We start from the raw sequence: 22,512 nt of genomic DNA on the forward strand, positions 1-22,512 counted from the left end.
AGAGGATCTGGAAAGGCAGTATACAACACTGGATGCACCCTGCTTACCAAATTTGGTAACATCATGGCCCCACCTGTCTTTCCTCCCCCATCTCAGTGAGAGTTTCCTTTAAAAATCCCATCTTGGGTGGAGTGCAGGTGCTCATGCCTGTAATCTCAGCGCTTTGGGAGGCTGAGATGGAAGGATCACTTGAGGGCAGGAGTTGGAGACCAGCCTAGGCAACATAGTGAGACCCTATTACTACAAAATTTTTTTTTTAAAATAGCGAGACATAGTGGCATACACATGCAGTCTCAGCTACTTGGGAGGCTGAGGCAGAAGGATCTCTTGAGCCCAGGAGTGTGAGGCTGCAGTGAGCTATGATTGTGCTGCTGTACTCCAGCCTGGGTGACAGAGCAAGATCCTGTCTCAAAAAAAAAAAAAAAAAAAAAGAAATAAATAAAAAGAAAAAGAAAAGAAAGAACATCTCATCTCGAACAATAAAATAACAAATGCTGATACAATATGTATTCTCCAAAATCTCTGATTTATACCAGGGATGCATCTTAAAAGCCAAACATTTGAAGTCTTTTTTCCTCTGTTCTTGAAGCAATGGAAGTCTCAAATATAGTGGTCCAAAGGAGGTGGAGGAGGAGGGAGTGGTGCTGAGTTGAAGAGAGAACAAGGAGGGGAAAGACACTGAATACTTGACAGTATCTTTTCAAATCTGGGATGACTTCATAAACACTAGCTGCTATTTGCAAAAACATCTTTGGAAGAGAATATTATACAGATGTTAAAGTCTGTTGGTTGGAAGGTGTCTCCCCTAATGCTATGTCTACAAAATCCAAAGCAGCAATATGCCAAGAAATCTCTCTCCAACCCAGTTATTTTGAGAGGAAACTTCGTGAAGTGGATGGAATAGTGGGGTAAGAATCAAAATAATTGGGTCCTCTATCCAGATCTGCCACTTCCTACCTGGGTAATCACAGTCAAGTCACATCGTCTCTTTGAATCTTGGATTATGGAGCGGGTAAAATGGGAGTGAAAACACCTGCTCTGGCTACACGGCTTGTATTTTTGTACCCATTTTATGGATAATGGTTGTAAGGATCAAATTAAAGACATATAAAAGTACTTTGGGCCAGGCTCAGTGGCTCAGACCTGTAATCTCAGCACTTTGAGAGACTGAGGTAGGAGGCTTGCTTGAGGTCAGAAGTTCAAGACTAGCCTGAACAATATAGTAAGACCTTGTCTCTACTAAATAAAATAAAGGTATATAAACTAAAGGCATATAAAAGTACTTTGGTCTAGGTGCAATGGTCCACATCTGTAATCCCAGCACTTTGAGAGACTGAAGTAGGAGGCTTGCTTGAGGCCAGGCATTCAAGACCAGCCTGAGCACATAGCAAGATTCTGTCTGTATAAAGTAAATAAATTAATTAAACAAGAGAAATTTTTAAAATTAGGAAACAAAGTACTTTGAAATAAAACAGTGATTATACAAATGAAAAGTCATATAAGTACAATTATCTTCTTTCTTATAATCTAAAGGAGGAGGTCCTTATTTTATTTAATAGAATTGGGTGGTTGTTGTTTTAGTCAATTAAATTTCAGTCATATTTCTAGACTTACTCTATTCTTTTTCTCTTCAGACATTTCAAAGAGGTTTGAGAAACAAAAGTAAGAGGTTAGGGAAATAAAAAACAACAGAAAAGTATATTTCACATGTAACTCAGCAGGTTATTTTAGGTCAAGTACATCCTTACTGAGTCTCTGCCTGCTTCGTCTATCAGTTACTGACAGAGGGATATTGAAGTCACCAACTGTAATAGTGGATTTGTCTACTTCTCCCTGCAGTTCTCTCAGTTTTTGCCTTACGTATTTCCATTGGTGATTATGTATATACACATTTAGGATAGTTAGGTCTTCTTAACTTCAAGAGAATTGCCCTCCTTATCATAATGTAATACCTTTCTTCGTCCTTAATCGGGTTACTTGTTCTGAAGTTGACTTTGTCTGAAATTAACAGAGCTATTCTAGCTTGCTTTTGACTGGTATTACCATGGTATATTTTTGTGTCTTCGCTTTTTCTTTCTTTTTTTTATCCTTTATTTTTAGTTGGCATGCAATAATTGTCCATACTTATGGGATACAGAGGGACATGTCAATACATGTCTACAGTGTGTAATGATCAAATCATGGTAATTAGTATATTCATCACCTCAAACATTTACTTTTAACCTACTTAACTCTTTAAAGTAGGTCTCCTGTAAACAACATATAATGGGGTGAGTTTTTAAAAAATCTACTATGACAAACTCTGTCTTTTAAATTTATATATTTAGACATTTAAAGTGATTATTGATTTAATTGGATTCATAGCTACCATGTTTGTAACTATTTTCTACTCATTATATTTTATTCCTTTTTCCTTCTTCTTTTTCTTCCTTTTCTGGTTTTAATCAAGCATTTTATATCTTAGCATATCAAGTATACTTCTTTTTCAAAACATTTTAGTGGTTGTCCAAGAGTTTCTGATTTACATTTTTAACTGATTAAGTCAGCTTCCAAGTAACACTAAATCACTTCACATGTAGTGCAGGTACCTTAGAATCTTCCCAATTTATCCTTCTCATCCCCTATTATATTGCCGTCTTTCATTTTACTTGCCGATATGCTGTAATCGCCAAATACCAGGTCTTGCACTCTCAGGCAAGTTCACACTCCGCCTCCAGCAAGTCATTAAAATTATTATTTAATTTTTCTACCAGGTGATTGTTCTGTTGTCTTCAGGTTCAGGTGAACAGATCTTGGCTATATCTCTTTGAATTTTCCTCTCTCCAGATGTCAAGGTGGCAGTTTGCCTGAAACCTCTATTCTCTGAGGGACCCAAGAAAAGTCACCAATTTTCCATTTGTTTGGCTTTTGCTTTCTGTGAAGGATGGGAATGATAACTTCCACGCTCTTCATGTGTTGGAGCTGAAATTGGAAGTGGTCCAGCAGACTGGTTTACATCATGGAGACTGTAGTTGTGTTTGCTGATTTTCAAAAGCATCCAAGCCTCAGTTCAGGCATGCTTCATCCAACTAGCCAATTTTGGACTAGAAAGAGAGACAGGGTATTCTCTAACTCACATGAAAGAGATCATTTAATCTTTCAATCTGATCTGAGGACCCCAGACACAGTGTTACTTGCACAAAGCAAGAAGAACAGTGAAGTCCCTGCTTGGTGTTGGTTACAACCTCAGTGACACTGGTGTCATTGTTTCAGGACATAACTGACATTTTTCAGGACAGACACCTCAACTCCTTACTCTAAGCAAGGACTGGACTGTACAAACTCATCTCCCAGATAATCACTATTATTTATACACTTATCCACTCAACAGCTCACCAGAATTAACCTGCTCTGTTTTAAAATTTTTTTAATCAATGATTTGATTTAATATGCACTTTAAAGACACTTAGGCAAATTGTTGGCTTAAAAGAGAAGAAGAATAATTCTGATTTTTCCAGAACTCTATCAACTTGCACTCCCTAAACTGGCAGCTTTACACAATGAGAACCGATGTTCACATTGATGACGCTCCAGCACTACAAGGTCCTGGAGAGCCTTTGAATCACCCAAGAAAGATTAAATTATGTTCAGTAGCACTTTAGTGTTAAGCGCATTTTATACTCTATTCCACATCTACAGAATTTGATCATTCATAGGAGGCACAAGGTGACTCTCTTATTGTCCAGGTTCCGATTCATTTCAGCTCAATTTGAATTACAAAGGTTTACTAAACACCTACTTCTCATTCCAAACTATGGCACACCCTAGAAGGTATATTCCATTTATTTATGGGGCTTGCAATTTCGTGATTAAAAAAAAAAAAGCAAACAAGCAAACAGAACAATACACATCTTATAACCATGGTACTCAGCACATGCAAGAGTTGATTGGATGAGTGTTTGCTCAATGACCTATAAACACAGTGCTAGATAGGCACAGAGACCAGAGTAATTAGAAAATGTGACACAAAGAGAAAATACTTCCACTCAACTATGTAACATTATCAGGACTCTGGCAGTCAGTAAAGTGGAGGAAAGTATTTGAGCAAAAGGGAAAGTGATGAGAAATTCCAGGGAATGGAGAAAATCTTCGTATTTCTGGAACATGTGGGTAGGAAATGCCAAGAAATGATGGTGGGAAACCAAATCACAGAGGGCCCTGAATGTCAGGCTGAAGAATCTGAGTGTTTTCCTGTATGCACTAGGAAGCCAGCAAGTACCTTGAGCAAAAGAGTAACATAGTCATGTGTGCTTTAGAAACATCACTCCAGAAGCACTGGGGAAGCAGATTGGGGTGAGATGGGAGGTAGGAGACACAGAAACCATTTAGAAAGTGGCTGCATACATTCAAGCTAGAGATTAGGGATAGCAGTAATGGGAAAATGGAAATGAGGGCATGATTCAAGAGATACTACAGAGGTAGATTTAAAAGCACTTGGCAACCAATTGGATATGAGAGGTAGATGGAGTTGAAGATGGCTCTGGAGTCATTTGCAGAAAGAGCTCCAGTTCTCCACCCCACCCTGAATCCACAGTCTTTGCAATGTGACTTTTCAGCTCCTCTTATCCAGAGATGAAGTCTATTTGTCTGCCCCCTAAAATTGGGTTTCAGTTCTATTTTGCCTGGGTCTTGAACCAACACTGAATAGTTAGACTGGTGTACGGAGAGAGGATGCTGAAACCACATAAGTTTGTTTGGGTTTCTCCACCAACGTAGTCTATGACAAGGATTCAAACAGATATAATATATTTGGGAGATAATCTTAGGAAGCACAGTTAGAAGAATGGGAAAATGAGACGGGGGGAGAAAAGAAGCAACAAAGGGTATGTTATCAAGCAAGTTACCACTTTGCACAACTGAAGCTTAATCCAGCTGATATGGTTTGGCTGTGTCCCCACCCAAATCTCATCTTGAATTGTAGCTCCCACAATTCTCACATGTTGTAGGAGGGACCCAGTGGGAGATAATTGAATCATGGAGGCAGTTTCTCCTCGTGACAATGAATAAGTCTCACCGATCTGATGGTTTTAGAAGGAGAAACCCCTTTCACTTGATTCTCATTCTCTCTTGCTGCCACCTTGTAAAAAGTGCCTTTCTCCTTCCACATGATTGTGAGACCTCTCCAGCCACGTGGAATTGTGAGTCCATTAAACCTCTTTTTCTTTATAAATTACCCAATCTCAGGTATATCTTTATCAGCAGCATGAAAACAGACTAATACACCTGCTGAGTACTCGGGGAGATGTCTCTTGAGTTATTCCACCTGAGGCATGAAAGATTAGGGGTATTTATCTATCTTTATTACATAAGGGTTGCTGGTGAGAGGATAGAGAACTTCTATGGCCTGTCTGAACATGTGGGCAGAACTACCTCCAGCTCACCCGGCTCCGGCCTAGGCTGCTTCCAGATGGGACAACTCTTAGACAACCAGATGCAGGTACCTGCTAGTGGGGCCAAAGTGCTTAGAAGAGCTGTGGGCCAAAGTGAAGTAAGCAATGCCCCATGTTCTGTGGTGAGATCTATGCAAACCTACTGCCAAAGTCTATGGAAACTGAGACCAAAGAAAGAGGCAGATACATCCAGCTTCTCAGAAAATGATATTGAATAGGAACTTATGAACAGAAGCCATGTCTCAGGAGGATTCGAGATGGTTGGATCCCTACACTATTACCCCCCAGACCCAGGGCTTATGTACTACAGAGTATTGCCTAAGGGCAAGATAAATAGTAAGTGTGTGTCTATAATAACATCAAGGTTGCTTTGACCTAAGGGCAGGATTTACAGTAAGTAAATGCTCTTACATAAGGAACAGTAGATGAAATAGAAATCTTAGAGGTATCCCCAGAACTAGGGTTAATCAGAAGTCAACATGGTAGATTAGCATCCAAGATGGAGTTGCGTTAGCCTCCATGCCCCACATGTGTGCACTGCATCTCTTCTACCAGCAAAATAGGACTGGAGTTCAGACAGTGGGACAGAGCAAGGAGGAGGATAAAAGAGTTGTCAGAAGTTAGACATATGCCGTCCCTAGGATCATGGTGAATCCCAGCTTCATTTGGGGAGTCCATACCCTGACACAATAATAGGAACCAGAGGCTTGGACAGTTGTAAAACCCTCAGAGAGTATGTTAAGCACATATATACACACAGACATGTTCACATCAGAGGTGAAGTCTGCAGTTGGTCTTGGTTCCCTAAGTCCACTAGGCATGTGCTTACCTATGTGCCTGTCCACTTGCATCTCCCCATTCCCCACTGCCTTTGTCTTTGCCCCATCTATATGACTGGTTCTCATGGGCCATGTGTTTCCTCATTAAGATCAGATTTGTCTTAGTCTGTTCAGGCTGCTGTAACAGAATACCTACACTGGGTAGCTTAAACAACAAGTCATTTCTCTTGATTCTGGAGGCTGAGAAGTCCAAGATCAAGTTGCCAGCCTGTTTGGTTCCTGGTGAGGGCTCTCTTCCTGGTTTGCAGACTGCTGCCTTCTTGTTCAATCTACACATTGCAGGGGAAGTTGAATCTTGGGCCTCTTCCTCTTCTTGTAAAGACACTAATTCCATCATAAGGGCATCAACTCATGGCCACATCTAAATCTAATCACCTCCCAAAGACCCTACTTCTGAATACCATCACAGTGAGATTAGAATGTCAACATATGAATTTGTGAGAATGGAGAGGGACACAAACATTCAGCCCATAAAAAGACCTTTCCTTGAAGCCCAGATAGCTTGGCTGGGTCCTTCCCACCTTGTCTAATTCTTGCCAGACCCATGTTTCTGCAGTCAGGACCCTACCTGGAAAGCCTTTGCTACTGCCTAGACTCCTGCCCAGATGGGATAAGACATTTACAACCAAAACCCTGACACTCACCATACTTTAATAATTGTCACTCTCCAAAGACCTCTGCAGCAAACCCAAAGCCCCTGCATTTGGGAATTCTTTGGGGACTACAGGCAGCCCCAATGAAGTCAGTTTACCTGTATCCCTTGGGCTCTGTCACTTACACAAATGGCTCTCTCTTTCCCCATCACCATACCCTTGTAGAGCCAGCCCTGCAGTCGGGTTAATTCATCTCACACCCCAATCCCTCCACAATCTCCACTGTTTCTTTCTCTGGTTTGGTCCAATTTGCAAAAGAGCTTGTTTTGTTGTTGTTGTTGTTGTTGTTTTGTTTTGTTTTTGTTTGTTTGTTTGGAGATGAAGTCTCGCTCTTGTCCCCCAGGCTGGAGTGCAATGGCGCTATCTCGGCTCACTGCAACATCCGCCTTCCGGGTTCAAGCAATTCTCCTGCCTCAGCCTCCCAAGTAGCTGGGATTACAAGCACCTGCCACCAAGCCTGGCTAATTTTTGTATTTTTAGTAGAGATGGTGTTTCACCATGTTGGCCAAGCTGGTCTCAAACTCCTGACCTCAGGTGATCTGCCCTCCTTGGCCTCCCAAATTGCTGGGATCACAGGCATGAGCCACCACACCTGGCCAAAAGAACTTGCTTTTATGCACTCATCCATTCCGTCAATGTTCATTAGCACCTATCACATGCCAGGCATTGCTGGGATTCAGGAGTGAGTAACAGAGCATGCCTTATAGGTGCCACCCAATGCAGAAATCCCCGTTGTCTGAAAAAGGCAAAAGAGTACACATGCGGAGATTTACTAACAAGAGAGTACTAGCATGCTGGCTCCAGCACTGACTGCAGCTAGTACCAGGCAAGTGAGTCAGTATCCTCCCCCAGCAAAAAAACATAATATAATATAATATAAAAGCATTTCTACAACCAGAACTGTAAGAGGCAAAATGAAGAAACAGACCAGACCTTGGCTTAATAATGGTTCTAAGCTCATTAGTGGTTTCCAGTTGACATGAGGCAGCCTAACAGCCTGGTCCAGCTTCCCAGCACCCAGGGTCTGAGAACAGATGCATCAGCGGGAGGCAGCTTTTCCACAGTGAGGCTCTGTGGTAGCATTTGCAGCATCAGAGAGCTCTTAAAATGCTTGGTCGGAGGAGCTGCCAGGTCATACCTATAAAGCTATGTGCTTGGCACTGAGTCTGGTGGGGCCTGATTCATATGGAAACCCCGGAGAGCCATGGGCAAGAGTGTTTACAGACTTAGAAAACCCTGCATGCTCTTGTAATTGTTTTTCTTCTCCCCTGAGAAAAGTAGGAGTTAAGAGATTTATGGAACCTCCTGATTTATGGGAGACTCAGCCCTCCTCTCCTGATGGCCTCTCTCCAGGGCATTCCCATTTGTTCACATGGGAGAAGAGAGGCAGTTCCAGGCTCCCTTGCATGGAGAGAAAAACAGTATTTCCCGTGGACACACAGCATACTTTAGCCAGAAATCCCACAGCACTTTCTAAAACCAGGAGCAATACTGATAGCATCCCAAGTGCCTCTGACAAGCTATCAGGCTGGGCTCTGTTTCCCCATTAAACCAGCATAGTCCAGCCCTGCCTCTGGGAGCTTGAATTGGCTTAGAGACTAGATTTCCTCATCTTAGATCCTAGATTTGCCTGCTTGGCACATCAGCTAGGAGCAATATCAGGTTGCATTTTCTTACTCCCAAATCCTGGAAACAGCCAGACAAAAGCTGCTGCAAGGTTGGTCTGTGAGTCCTACGTTCCCCCAGGAGATGGCTACAGTGGCATGAACTTTTCAAGGAGGCAAAGAAGGTCCCTCCACCATAGGACCAAATGAGACTTCCCTAACTGTAATAGCAAGTCCTGTCACCCTCCGAGGGATGCTTCATTACTGTGCTCCCTTTGCAGATGTGGGAACAGAAGTACAGAATTTTTCTAAGAGAAAGGGTCTTGCTCTGTCACCCAAGCTGGTGTGCAGTGGTGCAATCATAGCTCACTGCAGCCTCAAACTCCTGGGCTCAAACAATCTTCCTTCCTCAGCTTCCCTGTAGTCACGGATTTACAGGTGTGTGCAGCCACACCTGGCTAATTTTTATTATTTGTTGTAGAGATGAGGATGTCACTATGTTGCCCAGGCTGGTCTTGAACTCCCAACCTCAAGTGATCCTCCCAACTCAGCCTCACAAAGTGCTGGCATTACAGGACTGCACCACCATGCCTGGTCCCGGAAGCACAGATTGATTCTGGTCTTGCCCCGTGTCATACAGCTAGTAAAGGGTGGGGCAAGATTTGAACCGCGACACACACTTGAGTAGGCATCCCTTCTACTCTCCCCCGATTCCCAGACCCATGTTCCCCAGACCATAAGACAGTGATTCCCAGGGCCCTCTCCTTGGATCCCAGCTGACATGAGTCAGATCTCTGGAGGGCTTACCAGATCCCTTCACTGAGCCCTCGGAGGCCCCGGGATGAAAGAGATTACGTTAAGCATGAAATTTTTTTTTTCTTGTTAGATTGTACAATTTTTGCCTTTCAGCACGTTCCTTGTTTCAGTCATTCCTTTTCCTTTCCAGACCCCAGGAGCCAGAAATAAACACAGGCAGTGTTCACATTGATGTAAGTAACCGTTGGCTTTATTGAACCCATCTGCTCAGGCTGTTGGTTGAAATCATAGCTCTGGAGTGTTTTCCACCCCTTGGGCATTCGGGAGTTTAGCTGCTGACCTGCCTGGGCAAGTTTGTTCTGCTCCTTCAAGAAAGACCCTCACTACAGAAGCCAAGGGTTCATTTCCTTGCCATCCTCAGGGCTCAGGAGTCTAGCCCTTTTCTCCCACTTAATTAATGCATGTTTTTATTTAGAGACAGGATCTTGCTCTGTCTCCCAGGCTGGAGTGGAGTGGTGCGATCACAACTCATGGCAGCCTCGAATTCCTGGGCTCAAGGAATCCTCCCTTCTCAGCCTCCCAAGTAGCTGGCACTACAGGTGTGCTCCACCACTCCTGGCTAATGTTTTCATTTTTATTTTTAAAGATGGTGTCTCACTATGTTGCCCAAGCTGTTCTCGAACTCCTAGCCTCAAGTAGTCTTCCTGCCTCAACTTCCCAAGTATCTGGGACTACAGGTGCACACACCCATGCCTGGCTAACTTCTAAAATCTTCTGTAGAGATGGCTTCTCACTATGTTGCCCATAACTGGTCTCAAACTCCCGGGCTCAAGCCATCCACCCACCTCAGCCTCCCAAAAGTGCTGGGCTTACAGGCATGAGCCACCACACCTGGCCCCTTTTCTGCTCATTAACAGTCATTTTCCTTCTCACTTTTTCTTTCTTCTGACACACCTAGAAGCTGCTTCCTGCCTCCCAGTCCTGCAGACTGCTTGGCCCCATCAATCTGTCCTGGGACGTTGAGTTCAAGGACAGACAGAATCAATGGCTGCAACCCATAGCCACAGCCTCTGGCAGCCATCAGCCCACTGTGACCCTATGTTGATGTCCCATGCCTCTACACTTTGCACTGGGCTCTCTTCTCTTGTAATAACAATTAACAACCAGGTGCCATGGCTCACGCCTGTAATCCCAACACTTTGGGAGGCGGAGGTGGGCAGATCACAAGGTCAGGAGTTCGAGACCAGCCTGGCCAACATGGTGAAACCCCGTCTCTACTAAATAAATAAATAATAGCCAGGCGTGGTGGCACACACCTGTAATTCTAGCTACTCAGGAGGCTGACATAGGAGAATTGCTTGAACCCAGGAGGTGGAGACTGCAGTGAGCCAAGATCACACCACTGTACTCAAGCCTGAGCAACAGAGCAAGACTCCATCTCAAAATAATAATAAATAACAGGAGCAGCTAAGTGCATCAGACACTTGTTATAGGCTAGGTGCTGCCATAAGCCCTATGAAAGTATTGTTTTTTTCATCCTCACAATCACCCCGGGAAACTGAGGCACTAACAGTGATGAGATATTTGCCCAAAATCACACAGCTAGCAGAGGGTTCAGCTGGGATTTCAATCCAAGAAGTCTGGCTCTCGGGTTAGGGTTCTTTTCTATAGAAAAACTCAGCTTTGAAGTATGCAGGTCTCCACACCCCACTGGTCTAGAAGTCCCAGCTGGGGGTCAGAGCGCATGTCTTTGGTCATGTGTGGTTGAGTTTTTGTCTTCTTGTTTCTAGTTCCCCTTCTTTGTTTTCTGGTTTTCGTTTGTTTGTTTGCCTCTCTCCTTCATTTCCTACTTCTCCTGAGCATAGCTTGAGTCTTTACTGCAATGGATGGCCTGCTCCTCATTGTGTTCTTTCTCTCTTGCCCCACATTCAATCAGTAGCCACATCCTATGGATTCAATCATTTCAGAAATATTTAGTGAGCACCTACTACGTGCCAAGCACCCAGTAGGTGAACAAGATACATGGAGTCTCTGTACATGGGGCACTTTTGTTAGCAGCCACGAATCCACATGGGTCTACAGCAACCTCAATTCTTGCCTCCTTGGAAGAAAGAATTCTACCGAGGGACATAAGGCACAGGAAGACATTGAGGAAAGTTTTAGAGCAGGAATGAAAGTTTATTAAAAAGCTTTACAGCAGGAACGGAAGAAAGTAAAGTACACTTGGAAGAGGACCACACAAGTGACGAGAGCAAGTGCAGTTTGACCTTAGACTTGGGGTTTTATAGGTTGGCCTGCTTCCGGAGGGTTGCATTCCTTCTCCCCTGATTCTTCCCGTACGGTAGGCTGTCCACATGCACAGTGGCCTTCCAGCATCTGGGAGAGGCCACGTGCACAGTGTGTTTCCTGAAATTGTACGCATGCCCACTTAAGGCGTTCTTCCCTTATCAATCAAGTTTTCCTAGAAGAAGGTCATATACCAGTGAAACTTGGCCATTTTGCCCCTTAGGGTGCATGCTTGGGCCCACTCACCCAACTCCTGAGGTCTCTTTGGGAAGCTGCTAATCACCAGTTTCAGGTTTTTCCTGTCTATGGGGAAACTGCCTCTCCCTGGCACTGGCTGCGACCAGTTATATTTTAGAGAGACAACGTAACAGCCACCCACCTGCCCATCACCTGCTGGCCGCCTGACGTTGCTGGGTTTGGAGTGGGGGTGTCCTCTCCTGCCGTGCTCATGTCTGCCTGACTGCCTGCTGGAACACTCTCAGAATGGTTGTTCTGCCTCTTGTTTCTCACACCCACTGGCTCAGAAACCAATGTCCCAAAATATGGCATTTAGACATGCTGAAATGAAGGAGCTTCAAGGTCTCTCTGGCCTCCCCACTTCCATACCCGAGAAGCTGCAATTCCTTTATCTGCCTGAGATCCAGAACCATGAGGGAGAACAGCTGATTTTCCTTCCCTTCTCTATCTCATTGTCTATTGCAGAAAAGGAGACCAAGACGTAACCACACCTGAATAGACCCTTTTACAAGTATAAAGATTGTCTCCAAGGATCATTTAAATTCCAAAGAGAACTATTTACAAGTTCCCCAATCCATTCATTCTCTCTAGTAATCCCCTCAACAGAATTATTCTCCATGCTCCTTTCCCATAACCTGTTTTGCCAGGATCCAGGCCCCCATTCTTTCTGTAACCCTCCAAGTCTACAAGCTTCTGCTCTTAAACTCCTGACCTCAAGCAATCCTCCTGCCTGGTCCTCCCAAAGTGCTAGGATTACAAGCATGAGCCATTGCACCCTGCCAACGTGGCATATAATCTTCTGTAACTCATTGGGAGGTTGGGTCTTTATTCTGAAGGTCGTTGTGTATATGTGTTAAATACATTTGTATGCCTTTTCTCCTATTAATCAATCTGCCTTATGTCAGTGATTTTCAATAAATCTTCAGGGTGCTAAAGCCTTTGCAAAGGCTGGTGGATCTGCCTAAATGCTCTTCCACCATAGAGCAGCCTGGATCACTCATTCACCTCCAGTTAGACTTTCCTCAAACGTCACTTTCTCAGCAAGGCCTACCCTATCTACTGTATTTAAAACTGCACCTCACCCCTGCACTCCTGTTACCCTGCTGTGCTTTTTATGTTACCCAGAATAATTTACTATACATGAATTTATTTACTATACTTATTGTATTTTTATATTATATATTAAATAATATATCTTTATTACATTTATCATATTATAAAAATATATCATATTTATATGTATTGTTTTAAGTGGAGATTTATTCTCTCTCCACTCACTCTATAAGCTCCTTGTGAATGGAAATCTTTATTTTGCTCACAGACATATTCCAGTGATATGTTTTGGCTGTGTCCCCACCCAAATCTCATCTTGAATTGTAGCTCCCGTAATTCCCATGTGTCATGCGAACGGGCCAGTGGAAGGTAACTGAATCATGGGGGTGGGTCTTTCCCCTACTGTTCCCATGATAGTGAATAAGTCTCATGAGATCTAATGGTTTTATAAACAGGAGTTTCCCTGCACAAGCTCTCTCTTGCCTGCTGCCATGTGAGACATGCCTTTCGCCTTCTGCCATGATTGCGAAGTCTCCCCAGCCATGTAGAACTGTGAGTCCATTAAACCTCTTTTTCTTTATAAATTACCCAGTCTCAGGTATGTCTTTATCAGCAGCATGAGAACAGACTAATACACCCAAGCACCTAAACTGATACCTGATGCATAGAAGATGCTCAGTAAGAATTTGTGGACTAATGAACAAATGAGTGAATGGATGGGATATATGTCTTCAGCTCTAGCCTGATGCTGTGTGCATCACAGGTGTTTAATTATTGCTTACTGAAGGGAAGAGCTCCACAATCAGACTCAGTTCACATTCTTGATGACAGCAGTCCTGGAAAAACCAGTGTTCGGTATGATCTCATTCTTCCTGTTTGCATTTTTGTTCTTAGAGACAGGGTCTTACTGTGTCACCCAAGCTGGAGTGCAGTGGTGCAATCATAGCTTACTGCAGTCTCCAACTCCCGGGCTCAAGCAATCCTCCCACCTCAGTCTCCCAAGTAGCTGGGAATACAGGTGTATGCCACCACACTTGGCTAATTTTAAAAAATTTATTTAGAGATGAGGTCTCAGTACGTTGCCCAGGCTGGTTGTGATTGCCTGGGCTCAAGCGATCCTCCCACCTCAGCCTCCCCAAACACTGGAATTATACAGGTGTGAGTCATCTTGCCCGGCCCTCTGTTTGCATTTTTAGGACCAAACTACAGTCATGGACCCTGTGAGGTATAATCAGCATGAAGGGGAGTTCAGAGCTCACCAGGATCCCTGGCCTCATATCCCCTCAAGTCAGCAGTAGGTGAGCTCATTTCCTTTCTACTTGCCCTATCCTAGGGACCCTCCTCCTGCAGACAAGGACCCCAGTTCTCAATCCTCAATCTGGTCTTGCTCCTCATCCTGCTCTGAGAAACAGGCCAGTGTGGCTGGAGCACAGTGAGTGAGAGAACAGGGGATTGGAGACACCAGTGGAACCTAGATGATACATGACCTTGGAGTCAAGCAGAGAAGTCTGGGGTTGTCTAAAACCAAGGGGAACTTGGCACAGTGGCTCCCACCTATAATCCCAGCATTTTGAGAGGCCAAGACAGGAGGATCACTTGAGGCTAGGAGTTTGAGTCCAGCCTGGGCAACACAGTGAGACTCTGTCTCACAAAAAAAAATGCAAATACATGAATAGATACACATACAGACATATAGGTTGACAGTCAAAGAGACAGGTACACAGAGGGACAGATAGACTAACAGAAGGACACACATGAGGATACTTAGATAAATAGAAGAAAGGCAGGTAGACAAACAGAGAGATAACAGATAATAGATGGATAGATGATATACAGATAAATAGATAATAGATAATACAGATGATAAATAGGATAGATAATAGAGATGATAAATAGGATAGATGATAGATAGATAGATGATTGATTGATAGATAGATAGATAGATAGATAGATGATTTGGCTCTGTGTCCCCACCTAAATCTCACTTTGAAGTGTAATCCCAATAATCCCCACATGTCAAGTACGGGACCAGGTGGAGGTAATTGAATCATGGGAGAAGCTTTCCCCATGCAGTTCTCGTGATAATGAGTGAGTCTCACAAGATCTGATGGTTTTATAAGCATCGTGCATTTCCCCTGCTTTCACTCTTTCTCTCTCCTGCTATCCTGTGAAGAGGTGCCGTCTGCCATGATTGTTAAGTTTCCTGAGGCCTCCCCAGCCATGTGGAACTGTGAGTCAAACCTCTTTTCTTTAACCAGTCTCAGGTATTTCTTCATAGCAGCTTGAGAACAGACTAATACAGGTAGGTAGGTAGGTAGATAGATAGATAGATAGATAGATAGATAGATAGATAGATAATAGAGATGACAGACAGATCATACATACATACATACATTGACAGATACATAAATATGATAGATAAATGAGAAAGAGACTGCAATAACTGGCAAAAATCAACCAAATACCTCTCTCCATCTCTTGTCCTTTTTCTCATGAAGCTCTCCCACTCGCATTTCTCATTCTACCTCTGCTCCTGTAATCTTCTGCTAGGTAGAATTGTAACTTGATGAAAACTCCATGAGATAGATTTTAAAGACAGGAAACAATAAGAAGTAGCTAAGAGGGCTGTGTGGCCGCCCGGGTGTCAATCAGAACAAATGAGCCGGCGAGTGGGAAAGCTATTCCTTTGTAAACAGTCAGGTTCTCACACGTGGGAGGGTGTCAGACCCATTCATAATGCAACAGAGTTTAAGGTGTGAGGGGAGATACCTTACAACAGTGGGCAACAGTGACTCACAACTTTACCATGCATTTGAATTACCCAGAGGACTTCTTAACCCACAGATTGTTGAGCTCTACTCCAAGAGTTTCTGCTTCCACAGATCTGGGTAGGGCCTGAAGATTCACATTTCCTGGATAATGCTGATTGTTGCTGGTCCAGGAACTTCCCTTGGAGAACCGCTGCTGTAAAATAATTTTTCAAAGGTTGTTTTGGCTATCATGATGATGTTTAATCATGTCTCTTTTAATTAAATCCTATCATTCAGCATATTTGAAAATGAAGGGCCAGGTGCAGTGGCACATGCCTGTAATCCCAGCACTTTGGGAGGCTGAGGCAGTTGGATCACTTGAGGTCAGGAGTTCAAGACCAGCCTGGCCAAAATGGTGAAACCCTGTCTCCATTAAAAATACAAAAATTAGCCAAGCCTAGTGGCAGATACTTGTAATCCCAGCTACTTGGGAGGCGGTGGCAAGAGAGTCGCCTGAACCTGGAAGGTGGAGCTTGCAGTGAGCCAATATGGCGCCACTGTACTCCAGCCTGGGCAACAGTGTGAGACTCCATCTCAAAAAAAAAAAAAAAAAAAAAAAAATAGCATAAGAGAGAGGGAGGGAAATCTGAGACAGACACATAGAGAAGGCAATGTGGGGACCGAGCAGAGATGGCCTTGAAGGCTGGGGTGATGACAGCAGCCACAAAGCAAAGGACAGCAGCCACCAGGGGGCAAGACAGGGATTCTCCCTTGGAGCCTCTGGAGGCCATGTGGCCTTGATGACACTTTGATTTTGGCTCAGTGATGCTGATTCCAGACTGCTGGCCTCCTGAAGTATGAGAGAGTTAATTTCTCCTAATTGAAGCCACTACATTTGTGGTAATTGGCAATAGCAGCAACAGGAAGCTCATACAGCATCAGCATCAAGTTAGACATAGAGGAGAATCATGAGTCCTCCATTTTCTTTTCTGCCCATAGGGTCCTTTCTCCTCCCATGGCCTCACCAGGACTATAGTGGTCTCTCCCCTAATCCCCTTTGTCTTCTTCTACTCCCAGTCCAGCCCTCAAGTTGATGTCAGAAGGGTTTTTCTAAAATGTAGTTCTGGCCACATTAATCTGCAATGAAAATCTGTCAGTGGCACAGTAATGCCTGTAAGATGAAGCCAAACTCTTCGAGCTGGCCTGAAAGGGCCCCTTGTCTTCTCCCACCACTCCCCTCACCCTCACCCTCACCCATACACATACAGTCACTCCTCTCAGACTCCCACAGGCACTCAGACTCACACACAAGCACATATTTACTCTCATTCAAGCACACAGTAACACAGTACTTTATTTATTTATTTATTTAGAGATGGAGTCTCCCTCAGTCACCCAGGTTGGAGTGCAATGGCGCGCTCTCGGCTCACTGCAACCCCCGCCTCCCGGGTTCAAGCAATTCTCCTGCCTCAGCCTCCCAAGTAGCTGGGACTACAGGCATGTGCCACCACGCCCGGCTAATTTTTTGTATTTTTAGTACAGATGGGGTTTCGTCGTGTTAGCCAGGATGGTCTCAATCTCCTGACCCCGTGATGCGCCTGCCTCGGCCTCCCAAAGTGCTGGGATTATAGGCGTGAGGCACCGCACCAGGCCTTTTTTTTTTTTTTTTTTTTTTTTTTTTGAGACAGTCTCACTCTGCTGACCAGGATGAAGTGCAATGGTGTGATCTCCATTCACTGTAACCTCCACCTCCCAGGTTCAAGCAATTCTCCTGGCTCAGAGGATTTCAAGTGTGTGCCACCACGCCCAGCTAATTTTTAAAATATCTTTAGTAGAGATGGGGTTTCACTATTTTGGTCAGGCTGGTCTCGAAACTCCTGACCTTAGATTATCCACCTGCCTTGGCCTCCCAAAGTGCTGGGATTATAGGTGTGAGTCACCATAACTGGCCTTGTTTTTGTTTTTTTTTTGAGATGGTGTCTTGCCATGTCACCCAGACTGAAGTATAGTGGTAAAACAGTTCACTGCAACCTCCACCTCCAGGGTTCAAACAATTCTCCTGCCTTAGCCTCCTGAGTAGCTGGGATTACAGGTGCCTGCCACCATGCCTAGCTAATTTTTATATTTTCAGTAGAGACAGGGTTTCGCCATGGTGGCCAGGCTGCTCTCAAACTCCTGACCTCAGGTGATCCACCTGCCTCGGCCTCCCAAAGTGCTGGGATTACAGGCATGAGCCACTGCACCTGGCCAAACCTGGCAATTCTGACTCACATGGAGAGGGCAACAATTGCCTAGGGTACATAGGTGCTGAGTAACTGGACAGAGCTGCTGGTTTCTAGGACATGGGGCAATATGTAGGTGTCCAAAACGTTCAAGACAAAAGAGGAAGAGAAATTCCAGTTTCCTTACACAGAGACCGGCTTCCTTTATCATCTCCAGAGCCTGGTTTGTGGTGTGCAATTAGCATACACTGTGTGTCCTGTAATGACTGCTGCTGGACAAAGCAGGAATACCACATCTCCATTTCCTTCCGGTGGCTTGGGATGTCAGCACTGAAGACAATCACTACTCCATGAGCATCCTTCATCAGGGCTGGCCAGCAGGACTCAAACCTGTGAGGAAGAAAAGGAACAAGGGGGAAATTTAGGTTATTCTGGTTTCTAACTGTGGACTTTAAAAAGAATATCTTAGTATTAAAAGTTGATCCATGACTTCCTTTTTTTTTTTTTTTTTTTTTTTTAAGAGACAGGGTCTTGCTCTGTCTCTCAGGCTGTCGTGCAGTTGTGGGATCATAACTCACTGCAGCCTCCAATGTGGGCCCAAGTGGTCCTTCTGCCTCAGCCTCCTGAGTAGCTAGGACTACAGGTGTGCTCCATATCAGGTCAATTTTATTTTTTGTAAAGGCTGGTTTCTTCATTTAAAAAAAAATTTTATTATTATGATTATTTGACACAAGTGTCTGGCTCTGTTGCCCAGGCTGGAGTGCAGTAGCACGATCTTGACTCACTGAAACCTACATCTCCCAGGTTCAAGCAATTCTCATGCCTCAGCCTCCTGACGTAGCTGGGATTATAGGTGCATACCACCACACTGGGCTAAGTTTTATATTTTTAGTAGAGACTGTGTTTTCACTATGTTGGCCAGGCTGGTCTCAAACTTCTGAGCTCAGGTAATCTGCCTGCCTCATCCTCCAAAAGTACTGGATTACAGGTGTGTTCCATGGTGCCTGGCCCCTATTTATTTATTTATTTATTTATTTATTTTTAAAATGAGATTTCATCATGTTGGACAGGCTGGTCTTGAACTCCTAACCTTAGGTAATCTGCCTGCCTCGGCCTCCAAAAGTGCTGGGATTACAGGCGTGAGCCACCACGCCTGGCCAAGGTTGATGACTGCTAACTGCATCATAGCCTAATCACTAAAGTGTATAAAGCAATGCATGTCAGCAAATAATTTATCAAGCTTCTCATACGTGCCAGGAAACATGCCAGGCCCAACTCCATGGTGCCTGGTGGACAGCTGATTTTTTTGTTTTGTTTTGTTTTTTGAGACAGAGCCTCGCTCTATTGCCCAGGCTGGAGTGCAATGGCACGATCTTGGCTCACTGCAGCATCTGCCTCCCGGGTTCATGCAATTCTCCTGCCTCAGCCTCCAAAGTAGCTGGGATTACAGGTGCCCACCATCATGCTGACTAATTTTTTGTATTTTTAGTAGAGACAGGGTTTCGCAATGTTGGCTACGCTGGTCTCGAACTCTTCTCCTCAGATGATCCACCTGCCTTGGTCTCCTAAAGTGCTGGGATTACAGGCGTGAGCCACCGACCCTGGCCAGGGTCTCACTCTGTCACCCAGGATGGAGTGCTGTGGCACAATCATAGCTCACTGCAGCCTCCAACTCCGGGCTTCAAGTGATCCTCCTGCTTCAGTCTACCATGTAGCTGAGACTACAGACACATGCCAACACACTTGGCTAATGTTTTATTTTTAGTTGAGATGGGGTGTCCCTATATTGCCCAAAGTTCAAGTAATCCTCCTGCTTTGGCCTCCCAGAGCGCTGAGATTAGAGGCATGAGCCTCCCTGCCCAGCCAGTTGGGCACTCTTTGGGACACAGATTTGTCAGGGCTCACCTCACTCCTTGGGTTGGGCTGTATTCAGTGATGTCAGAAGATTCTGTCAGAACGTTGGCCAGAACAGTTTTTCCACTCTGTGAAAATGAGAGGAAATAAAGGTCTTTGCTGAAAGGCAGAAAAGAAAACCAAAAAGAGCACCCCAAGAGGTGGTCTGGAATCGGTGTGATGCAGTAGAGGTAACGGGCACCGTGAGATCACTGGGGTGGTTACGACCTCACTCTCCTGCTCTAGGATGGTGGCCACAGCCTGGTCTGGGGCCCGGGGAGCATGGGATTAAGGAGTTCTTTTTTTTGAGATGGAGTTTCACTCTTGTTGCCCAGGCTGGAGTGCAATGGAGCGATCTTGGCTCACCACAACCTCTGCCTCCTGGGTTCATGCAATTCTCCTGCCTCAGTCTCCTGAGTAGCTGGGATTACAGGCAGGTGCCACCACACCCAGCTAATTTTTGTAGTTTTAATAGAGACTGGGTTTCACCATATTAATCAGGTTGATCTGGAACTCCTGACCTCAGGTGATTTACCTGCCTTGGCCTCCCAAAGTGCTAGAATTATAGATGTGAGCCCCTGAGCCCGGCCAAGGAGTTTTTAGGTCACACAGAGGATCACGTCAGCCTAGGGACTCGTGACTAGTTGTCTCACAATCTCACACGGAGCTGCTTCTCCACCTCAATTATATGAGTAATACACATTGCTTTTTTTTTTTTTTTTGAGACAGGGTCTTACTCTGTTGCCCAGGCTGGAGTGGAGCAATGCAATCATAGCTCACCGCAGCCTGCATCTACAGGGCTCAAGTGATCCTCCTGCCTCAGTCTCCTGAGCAGCTGGGACTACAGGTGTGCGCCACCATGCCTGGCTAATTTTTGTATTGTAGAGATGGCATTTCCGTATCTTGCCCAGGCTGGTCTTGAATGCCTGAGCACAAGTGAGCTCCCCACCTTGGCCTCCCAAAGTGCAGGCAGGCGTTAGCCACTGTGCCTGGCCTAGGACTTAAGACAGTTTCGCTCTTGTTGTCCAGGCTGGAGTGCAATGGTGCGATCTTGGCTCACTGCAACCTCTGCCTCCCGGATTCAAGTGATTCTCCTACCTCAGTTTCCCAAGTAGCTGAGATTACAGGCATGTGCCACCATGCCTGGCTAATTTTTGTAGTTTTAGTAGAGATGGGGTTTCACCATGTTAGGCTGGTCTCGAACTCCTGACCTCAGGTGATCCACCAGCCTCGGCCTCACAAAGTGCTGGGATTACAGGCATGAGCTGCCACACCTGGGTTTTTTACTTTTTATTTATTATTTTTTATTTTTAACACATTTAGCTTTAGTTCATCTGAGCTTTATTTCTGTGGATGATGTGAAGTATACATGTAGATGTGATTCCCCACTATTACTCCCCCGACACACACATTAATAGCCAATGGTTCCAGGACCATATAGTAAAAAGCTCAGGCCTCAAGCAATGGCTCACACCTGTAATCCCAGAACTTTGCGAGGCTGAGGCAGGAGGGCTGTTTGAGCCCAGGAGTTGGAGACCAGCCTAGGTACTAAGCAACATAGCGAGATCCTATCTCTACAAATAATTAACAAATTTAGGCCAGGCGCAGTGGCTCATCCCTGTAATCCCAGCACTTTGGGAGGTCGAGGCAGGCGGATCACTTGAGGTCAGGAGTTAAGAGACCAGCCTGGTCAACATGGTGAAAACCCATTTCTACAAAAAATACAAAAATTAGCTAGGGGTGGTGGTGTGCGCCTGTAATCCCAGCTACTCAGGAGGCTGAGGCAGGGGAATCCCTTGAACCCAGGAGGCAGACGCTGCAATGGGCCAAGATCATGGCACTGCACTCCAGCCTGGGTGACAGAGTGAGACTCTGTCTCAAAACAAAACAAAACAAAAACAAGAAACTCAGTCGGGCATGGTAGTGCACGCCTGTAGTCCCAGGTACTCAGGAGGCTGAGGCAGGAGGACTGCTTGAGCCCAGGAAAGTCGAGGCTGCAGTGAGCTATGATCACAACACTGCACTCCAGCATAAACGACAGTGAGAGTCCCTGTCTCAAAAGTCCAGACCCACAGACGCATTCATTAGGGGGATATCGGGGGCAAAGGAAAGAGTCACCAGACTTAGGCTGTGGTTCCAACGATGCCACTCAGTACCTTGGGCCTTTGGGGCTCATTAACACCGGGCTTGCCTCCACTGTCTCCTCCGGGCAGTGGCTGGAATCAAGGTCTGAAAGCACGGAATTCACGGAAAGGCCAGGGTCGACAGCCGGGATGGGCGCGGTGGGCCCGGGTTCCCACCTCCAGGAACAAGGCACAGACCAGAGGGGTGGCAACCTGCGCTCCCCCAGGCCCGGAGACCCGCTTCCCGCTCCCCGCTCCTCGCTCCCTCTGCCGCGCCGGGCCGGGCCTCACCTCTAAGGTCCCACGAAGAGGATCTTGGCCTTCAGCATCGTTGTCTGCCGCGGCCTAGTCAGCCGGAGCCCACCAGAGCTGGCGCGTCCGAGCTGAGCACTCCCTGGCCGCTGTCGTTTCCATGGCGACGGCTAGCGACCCGCAGGGGACTATGGGACTCGGCCACTTCCAGCGCACAGGGCTGAAAGTGGGCGCGTCTGCAACTGGGAGGGCGTCGGAGAGAAGCCACAAAGCCCGGGCTGCAGACGCGGTTCTTCCGGGTTGGCCTCTCTATTTCTTTTCTTTTTTGTTCGTTTGTTTGTTTGTTTTTGTTTTTGTTTTTTTTGAGACGGAGTCTTGCTCTGTCGCCCAGGCTGGAGTGCAGTGCATCTCGGCT

General features: G+C 45.4%; 1 long non-coding RNA gene across 1 annotated transcript; it reads right to left on the minus strand.

Moving 5' to 3' along the window:
- Positions 1-17,907: 17,907 nt before the first annotated feature.
- LOC119622741 (uncharacterized) lies at positions 17,908-22,228 on the minus strand. Its single transcript, XR_012090047.1, has 3 exons — positions 22,137-22,228; positions 19,735-19,811; positions 17,908-18,219 (listed from the first exon to the last, which is right to left on the minus strand). It is a non-coding gene; the product is annotated as an uncharacterized lncRNA (long non-coding RNA).
- Between the last annotated feature and the right edge of the window lie 284 nt (positions 22,229-22,512).

This window comes from Chlorocebus sabaeus, chromosome 21 (assembly GCF_047675955.1).
Source record: "Chlorocebus sabaeus isolate Y175 chromosome 21, mChlSab1.0.hap1, whole genome shotgun sequence".
Classification (NCBI taxonomy): Eukaryota; Metazoa; Chordata; class Mammalia; order Primates; family Cercopithecidae; genus Chlorocebus; species Chlorocebus sabaeus.